This window comes from Zootoca vivipara, chromosome Z1 (genome assembly GCF_965207765.1).
Source record: "Zootoca vivipara chromosome Z1, rZooViv2.hap1.1, whole genome shotgun sequence".
Classification (NCBI taxonomy): Eukaryota; Metazoa; Chordata; class Lepidosauria; order Squamata; family Lacertidae; genus Zootoca; species Zootoca vivipara.
Genome location: NC_142583.1, coordinates 30,065,287 through 30,074,582, shown reverse-complemented (window position 1 = coordinate 30,074,582; position 9,296 = coordinate 30,065,287). Strand labels below are relative to the sequence as shown.

At 44.2% G+C, this 9,296-nt stretch overlaps 1 long non-coding RNA gene across 1 annotated transcript; it reads right to left on the bottom strand.

Moving 5' to 3' along the window:
• Positions 1-643: 643 nt before the first annotated feature.
• LOC148687320 (uncharacterized) lies at positions 644-4,630 on the bottom strand. The gene is made up of 2 exons (XR_015947527.1): positions 4,444-4,630; positions 644-1,850 (listed from the first exon to the last, which is right to left on the bottom strand). It is a non-coding gene; the product is annotated as an uncharacterized LOC148687320 (long non-coding RNA).
• Between the last annotated feature and the right edge of the window lie 4,666 nt (positions 4,631-9,296).

The following is a 9,296-nucleotide window of genomic DNA, read 5'->3' as shown; positions in this document are numbered from 1 at the left end:
CCCAATGGTCAGATTGCAGCCAAGATCGAGGGACCTCCAATAGGGTGTTGCGGCCACCCCAATGTTCCCACCCACAACACAGGGTCTGGTTGCCAGGTCGCACCACAACACATGCCCTCTTGTTAGGGAGGACCCGATTAACAACCACCAGTCTCACAGGCATGTTGTGAGCATGACTGAAGTTAAGTACACATTAGCAGCTTAAAATGAAGCAAGTTTGTTCTCCTCTGCTGCATTTCAAGCAACATTTTTACATTGCTGTATACACCAGAGAAAGGGAGGGGATATCTTCACCCGATGCACATTGCCTGCTTAGTTTCCCCTCAACCTGTTTCCTATTCAATGAAACTCACATCTTTGCATGCACTGCCACCTGCACATGGCCATTGCGTGTCTCAAATGTACACACCTCAGTTTAACCACAACTTACGTTTTCTAAATGAGCAAAAGCTAGTTTAAGGGGAAACACAACTCATGGATGTCATTTCCCTCACCCACCTTAGTTTCACAATAAAAACAAAGGGCTTTACAAGAAAGAAAACTCCCTCACTTTGAACATCTTCAGTCACTTCCTACACACTTCCTGTGGAAAAATAAAATAAAAGGTGTTGTCTGGGGCAAAGACGGCACGACTCGAGGCAGGTTGAACTCAATGGGAAGGCGACCAAGAGCAGAGCTCGAGGGCTTCCTTTTATTGAAAGCTCAGGATGACAGTTAATCATTACAACGACAGTGTAACTTCTAGCCAATTACAGCAGTGCAGTCCCATACAAGGTGATGTTTCCTGTAACGTCACACCCGGTCACTCCCTAAGACATCCTCCATAGCCCACGTGTTGTTTTGCCATGCCCTCTGTCCATGCTCCAAGCACATGTCACTCTGTAAACACCCCCTCCTAGTTCCCATTGTGTTGCCCTCCTTGGCTTGACCCATCTGGTTTGTCCTGATTCATCCAGTTCCATCCAGATCCTCCTTGATCCTTCTAGCTCTGTTGTGACCTGTTGCCCTGCTGACCTGAGCCTCTGACCTGTCCTTCTTCACGTGTCTCCCATTCTGACATTAGCCGGCTTGCCGTGCTAATGCCCACACTCTCGCAGATCGGTGTGGCTTGCCAGCACCAGATCTCAGTCATTCCCACACATGCAAGCACAATTTCCTCGTGTTATCCCCACATCTCCCCTTTTTTTGTTTTTTAAATATGAGTCTGAAATATGAAATAGATGAGTGAGTGAGTGAGGGGTCTGTAAACCTTTGACATGTGCAAAACAATCTTGGAACAGAGGCAACTGTCAGCTGTCACCGCTTGTACGGGTTAACCTGTCAACTCCTGAAACTCTTTCCTTTTAAATAATACCTTATAAACCTTATAACAAATATTATAAAACTTTGCATAAACTCTTGTATAAATAACACAAATGAAACCTTGCAACAATGTCCATGAAAATAGCAAAAGTAGTCAGTCTCTCGGAATGCGAGGGTATAACAGCTTAAGTTCGTTCCTTCAAGAAAGATAAACTGCACCCCTCAACGTAGGGGAAATTTTAAACTTTAAACTTGTGGTCAGTCTTTGTCCTTTACTGCGACTCGGTATGCTCATGTTCACACACTCTTGCGGAGTTGATAGTGAGGCATGAGAATGCAGCCAAAAGCAAGCAAACACGATCACAGTCCCTCTGTGGATCCTGTATCTGAAGCCTTGCTAAGTCCAGCAATGAGGTAGACTGGTCCAGAATGCTGGGCACCGCATTGGGCACTGGGTTCTGCTGTCTCTGGCACTGAAGCTGAATCCCTTTCCACCAAGCCATCTCTCCACAGTCTCACACTTCGAGCCAGATGCCAGATAGGTTTACCTGTAGAAGGCAGAAGGGGGACAGGTCCTTGCCAGAGAGAGAGTAAAGCCCTGTATCTAACCAAGGGCTGGAGATTTCACACTAGTATTAATAAATTTAAAAATATGAATAAATATTTAATGTAATAATAATTTGTGTTTAGCCATAATAATTTTCCAGGGTAGTTTCCCCTTTCTTTTTTATATTTGTGAAGAGAAACTTTTGAAAAAACAGTAGTTGCAAAATTAATGCATTTAAACCAAAAACAAGAAACTAGGCCAATTTAGGGTTTAAGAGTGAGAAATCTGTAGCTAAGAACAGCTCAACCAGTGCTAAAAGAGAAAGAATTAAATCCTGGAGGGAAAAAACATTAGTTACAATATTACTGGAATTCCTGTAGAAAAATAAATTCGAGTCAGAGCTTGGGCAATCTGAAAAGAACAAATCCTGTAAAGAGCAATCAAAAGTAACTAGAGAGCAGAGTTAAGACTCCCATGCTCACACCTTTGAATGAGGAATAGAATATACAAAACCTAGAAAATCAGTCAGTTTTGACACCAGATGTACTGAAAAATATGATACTTGCAGAAATACTCTGTTGTGAGAAATAATAACAAAACCCAAACCTATTAATACTTGAATAGGTATAAGGTAACCTATGCATTTGAAAAGGAATAAAAATAAACTAATGTGTAGCCAAGAAAGTCAACCCTAGGAAGAAGTGCTAAAGGGAAGACAATGCAAACTGAAGTAAGAAATAGCAACACACTAAATCTAAGCCTATTAATGGGTATAGGGTTATTTATTCAGACAAAAAGGCTCAAAAGATTACAGAAAAATCTATTATTTAATCCAAAAATCTGACATTTAAGAGAAAGGTAAAACCTAAACACTATCGTAGAAGGAATCCCAATAAATTACACAAAAGAGAAATTGAAACAGAAATCTCCCGCCTTTCTGAATGCCCAAAATGTTAGGAGGATACATTTAAAGAAAAGTGTGCGAAGAATGCTAAAATGAAGAAAAATCCTAAGAACTATGTTACAAGCTGTTTGGTTAAGCTGCATCCTTACTTCCAGAAAATAAGGAAGAAATTAATGCTATCAAGATCTAGTGACCCAGCCTTGCTCTATGAAGCTATGCTTGGGCAGAAATATATCAATTAGCAAGATGAAACCTTTATAAAAATGAAATGCACACAGTAAGACTTAGACTTGTTTCCAGACTTGGAGTAATGTGAGCACCTTACAAATATATGAGGTGAGTGTGTGAATCTCAGTTTCACAAACTAGTAACTAACCAGGAACAGATAATGTTGCCTTTCATAAGATACAGTGTTACCAGAAGAAAATGAAGAAAAATGCTGACAAACTGAAGAGAAAAGTCTAGACTCCAAAACTAGAAAATTCCAAATGCTAGCACAGTTTTTAGACTAAGTTTTCTCCCAGTGAAGACCCTTTTTAAAACCTGTGCCATGAAATGCTGGCATATCTTAGGAAATGGCGGTCTGTAACGTTTGCCAATCCCAAAAGCTTAATGGAATGCTGTTGGAACAACAGTGTTGGCAAAATCAAGGAAATTCAGTGACACACAGAATATTTCTGAGAGGATGTTGCTAAAATCCTCCTGACTCCTGACTCCAGACTCCTGAAGCCAACCCAGAGCTTAGCTCCAGCCGGAGCTTGCAAGTTCCCAGCTCTGTGTTTGCTAAAAGCCCTGAATGAGGGAGAAATGCAATTCTGCATTGAGTACCTAACAATGAGCTGGTAAAAGGCTCTGGGAAATAGGTGGCAATGAGAGACACCCTCCCGCTGCAAGTCAGATTCCCAGAACGTGAAGGTAGCGGCCACGATCCCTGACGGGAGTGGGGTTGCCAGGAGGAGCAGGAGAAGCAGCAGAAGCAGCAGCTGCAGCGCCTGCCCCTGTCCCTGCCTGATGCCACGTCCAGCAGAAGCACCCAAGAGCCGGCGCTCAGCGGCGCTTGCTGGCATTGCGCGCTTGGCACAGCCGGCCTGAATTTGCCCCACTTGGAAACGGCTGGGCGTGGGGTGTGCGCGCTTTGTCGGGCAGAGGAGCTGCTGCGATCCGGAGCCGGCAGCACTCCCTCTGGCCGCTCTGAGGAGCGCAGGTCTGAGGAGGAGGGAAAAGAGGAGGAAGAGGAGGAGGCAGCAAAGCGGCAACAACTCTGCTTCCAACCCCTCTCTGATCAAGGTTCCTTTCATAAATCTTAATCTGACAGCTTCTTCTACCGCCTTGTTGGGGGGCAGTAAAGAAGCGACAGACAGATTCACTTCCGGAAGCCTTGTTGCCTTAGGGGCTGATGTCGCGGGGATTAAAACCTCCCCCTGGAGCTGAGGAATATCGGGTGGAGATGGTCCCTTGATACTTGATCCTGATGATCCTAATGAAATCTCCACCTTTTCTATTGCTTCCCTGCGTCTTTGCCACAGCAACACAGTCACTATGAGTACCCAAAGCGTGGACATTTTGTCCCGATTCTCTCCCAATATTTAGAGAACCCGCCTCTAGGTACTAGGGCATGAACTTCTGATATCCTCTGATAATTTCCCTAGCGCTCCTATGCTAGAACCTGCCTGACCGAAAGTTTACAAACCTTCTGCAGTTCTTCTGAGTGGCCTCTCCTTTGAACTGCTTCTAATGAACCCATACTCACGGGGAGCGCGCTGCGCTGAGGTACCTAGACTTGTCCAGTCTCTTATGAGCATGGGGTGAATCGCATCACGTCCGGCGGCACCAGATGTTGTCTGGGGCAAAGACGGCACGACTCGAGGCAGGTTGAACTCAATGGGAAGGCGACCAAGAGCAGAGCTCGAGGGCTTCCTTTTATTGAAAGCTCAGGATGACAGTTAATCATTACAACGACAGTGCAACTTCTAGCCAATTACAGCAGTGCAGTCCCATACAAGGTGATGTTTCCTGTAACGTCACACCCGGTCACTCCCTAAGACATCCTCCATAGCCCACGTGTTGTTTTGCCATGCCCTCTGTCCATGCTCCAAGCACATGTCACTCTGTAAACACCCCCTCCTAGTTCCCATTGTGTTGCCCTCCTTGGCTTGACCCATCTGGTTTGTCCTGATTCATCCAGTTCCATCCAGATCCTCCTTGATCCTTCTAGCTCTGTTGTGACCTGTTGCCCTGCTGACCTGAGCCTCTGACCTGTCCTTCTTCACGTGTCTCCCATTCTGACATTAGCCGGCTTGCCGTGCTAATGCCCACACTCTCGCAGATCGGTGTGGCTTGCCAGCACCAGATCTCAGTCATTCCCACACATGCAAGCACAATTTCCTCGTGTTATCCCCACAAAAAGGTGTGCCACAGAGGTGCAGAATAGGAAAAAGATAATAGAAGGTGAGGTGAACTGTGATGGGAAGGGCAGAAAACAGAGAACAGAAACATACGTCAAGGCAGGCACGGTGCTAGGGCTTTTTGCACCCTAAGCAAAACACCTTCTGGCGCCCCCTGGGAGCATGCGTCATGACACATGCACACACACCGCTGATGCCCCTGCATCCCCTCCATTGGTGGGAGGAGCGCGGGCCAAGGGGGGAGCTCGGCGCCCTCCCGCCTGTGGAGGGGACGCTTTGAGCACTCAGTGGTGGCGGCTGCAGCGAGCGAATGGCGGCAGCAGCGCCCATAGCTGAAGGCTTTGGCTGCGGGCGCTTGCCACCACTACTGCCACCGCTCACTCGGGAGCTCTCGGCGTCCACTCCATAGGTGGGAGGAGCACGAGCGCGCTCCTTGGGAGGGCGGCGGTGGCTTGGGGGTTTTGTGGGGCAGGCTCAGCAGCGCCCCCTCCATTTTTGCGCCCTAGGCAATGGCCTAGTCCACCTAAATGGATGCACCGGGCCTGCGTCAAGGACTACTCACTTGTGTGGATGGAATCAGTGGAATACCAATGAAAAATCTATGGCTAAAAAAGGGTTTAGATGAATCGTTGCATTTCGGTCATGCACACAGAAAAACTGGGTATAGATGGTTCTATGTCCTCATGCAGAAGCCTCCAGAGTTTTCTTTTCCTCTTAGGTCCAGAATAAGTTGTATAATAACTGGATAAAGAGACAAACTTTGGAACGTTCCACATGTCAAGAGTGACTTTGGCAGAAAATGGGGCTTGTGACTGAGTGTAAGGTGAATAATGAAGTAGCTACTGACAAATGGGTGTGCATGACTAATAATAGTGTAATAATAAGCAATTATATAGCAATTTCCGCTTCCAAAGTACTTTAAGAGCATTAACTACCATTACGCAAATGGAAGGTAGATAGCTAACTCCTTTCTTGTATTTGCATAAAAATTGTGTTACCTTCAGTAAATTACATGTGGATCTTCTGAAAAACGTTTGAGTCGTCATATTCTGATGGGTGTTTTTGCATAAGTAGAGGCCAAACTGCACAGTATGGAGGGGGTGGCCCCTCAAGATTACATTTTTTATTTTTTCAAGTAGTTTGCTTTTGACAGTGTCCTAATTATTGTTCTCATCAGCTTCAGAGAAATGGAAAAGAGACTTTTTTGGCATTTACATATTTTGTGTATGTGTGGTTGTTGTTTTTTACATTTGAAATAAGCTTATGTGTGAAAGAACAGTGAAATCCAGCTCCTCCGTTATTTACATATTGATTTTAAAATCCTGAGCTACTTTCCCCAAAGTCTTTGGCCAATGCAAATTACAATGAATAACAAAACAATTAAAATCACTGAGATTTTAGCTGCTGACTTCAATGGGAGGGAAGTGAATGGAAATGTATCAATAATGAATTTAAGATATGATGAGAGAGAGAGAGAGACAGAGACAGACAGAGAGAAAGAGATAGAGAATCATATTTGTAGCTTGTGGTTTTTACGTGTATCCCACCCCCTCCAGTGGTTGCTTACTAATACATGAACTGTCTTTTTCAATATTAAGTAGTTAAAAGATATGTGTTTGTCTAGCAACAGGGGGAAAGGAAAAAAAAAGAAAACAATATTTGAGTTTGTGCAACTAGGAGCATGTGAGGATCAGTTGGTGATGGTAATATCAATTGAGTATGTACTTGCATGTCTGAATGGTCCAGCACAAATATAACAGCACAGTTACACTTCTGCAGAGACAGGACTATTCAGAGCTATCTACATATCAGTGGACTATTCTGATCTGATTTAGAAGTGGGCTTGGCAAACAGAACTATTTCTGTTGGTTTTTTTTCAAAGCCTAGTAATAAATCTGGAAATCTCATTGCACTCTGGATGATGAAGTTTCTAGTTGCCCTGTCTCATCACTACCATTATCTGTTCTCATAAAGATTTAGATCAGACCTGGCACCAGCACCTGGCACAGTGGAGCATTTGCTGAGGCCCACACACTCCAGCAGGGCCCACTTGAGTTGACACCATGGCTGGCACCTGCAGCCACAGAACTTGCTGTCACCCCCGGAGGTGATGCTTCAGCTACCAGTTTCCACCCCAAACTCATGGACTCACAGGCTTACCTGGTGGCAGTGCCGTAATGGTAGAGGTCTGTAGAGTTCCAGGACAGCTATGCAACCTTATTTTTATGAATGTGCATGTTTTATCTTAGGTAGGTGCACTGTTAAGCATTTGGGGTTATTCAGATCAATCCTCATCCTCCATGCAGTATGTGAGCTCCTATGTTCCATTTGGGGGGGGGGTAGGCAGGGAGCTGGATAGTCAGAGGTTGGAAAGTTGGAAAGTGGGAAATATTTCTGAGTGAAGTGAAGGTTGTGCTAAAGTGACTTGAAAGATAGCCGCATTTCACATTTATGACATTTTGAATCTTACCTCAGTATGACTGGATTACAGCATGTGCTGTAAACGTTTGGAACCCAGACTCTTCTTTTCTTATGCAAATATGACTCCTGCCTTCTACTCATCCCTCTTTCAACTCGGATGTAACTGAGAAAACACATGGATTGCTTTTCTGATTGTGATGCAAGAGATACAACTACCCTGTTTTCCCCATTTTAAGACAGCCATAAAATAAGCCATAGCAGTATTTTTTAAGCATTCAAGGAATATAAGCCATACCCGAAAATACAACATAGTGATAGGCGCAGCAGCAATGCCGGCTGTGGCAGGAGGAGGAGGAGGAAAAAAACAAGACATCCCCTGAAAATAAGCTGTAGTGTTTGTTTTTGAGGAAAAATGAATATAAGACGGTGTCTTATTTTTGGAGAAACATGGGTAATAAGCCATCTAAAAAAATAAGTCCTTATTCCCTGGGAACTCCGGGAATTGTAACTCTGCAAGGGGAATAGGAGGGGTGTCTTAACGACTCTTAGAATCCATAACAAGCTAGAGTTCCCAGGATTCTTTGGGGGATTCTTCCATGGCTGTTGGAAGTGGTGTGATAGTGTTTTAAATGTAAGGTGTGCCTGTAACCTTAGTTGCTTCCGTCCCTTGGAAGTCCATGAGATTCAAGCCCTCTTCACACATTGCTCAAATGAAGAAGGCAAGCATGGTGAAAAGGGCTGCACACACATTTTGCCATTGTTGTATTGAACACTGTGTCAGCCATGAGCTGTCTGTATGCATGGAGGCTCCTTGGGTGATTTAAAACCTTGGGTGACTGCCGCAGATCTGGCAGCAGCGGGTGGCAGATGGAGGTTGACAATCCACCACTCCTCCCAATCTGCCATTGGAGCTCCATTAGATAACATGGCTCATAATACAGTGAGCCCTCCATGTGAACATGTCCACAGAGAGATGTCCTGTACTAAAACACACATATTAATGTACTATGTGAGGTGTCACTTCCAACTGACCAGGCCAGCTGCCCATAGTTGGTGGAGTGGGTTGAATAGAGAAAAGAGGAGCCATGGAAAACAAAATGAAAGCTAGGTATGGCCCACAAGCTGCCAGCTAGCTATCCCTGAAGCAGTCATGTCCAAACCTGCAATTTATCAGTGAAGAACATTGCTATGCTTCGAAATTCAGAACATTGTGTGGTCAAAAGGCTAGAGGAATATTAATGTCCAAATACAGCAGCATCAAGCAGGAGATTGACTGGAAACAGCAAAATGCTTATAAACTGGAGCATGATTGAGGATAAAATTCGTAATCAGTCATCAGTAATCTTAGCAGGCTTAGTAATTTCAGCTGCAAGGCCCAAGAAACTGAAAATAAATTATTAAATTTAATGCGGCCCTAGTAATAGATTAAAAAGAGAATATATATGGCATCACTCAAGCAATCAGATATAGATGCTCCAATCTATATTTCTGAAGACACAACAAGAGTATTTTAAGTAATGGTTTCTCAGTGACACATTATTTTCTAAACCAATTACTCATTTCAAAACAAATGTAAAGAGATATCTAATTAGGTTCCTTGTACGGCTGTTGGCAGACATTTGATCTTTATTTGCTACTTTGCTTCAGGTCTGTGAAAAATGCCACTGATTATGGAAATAAACCAGGAAATGAAGGCATTAATTAGGAAAGCTCACAG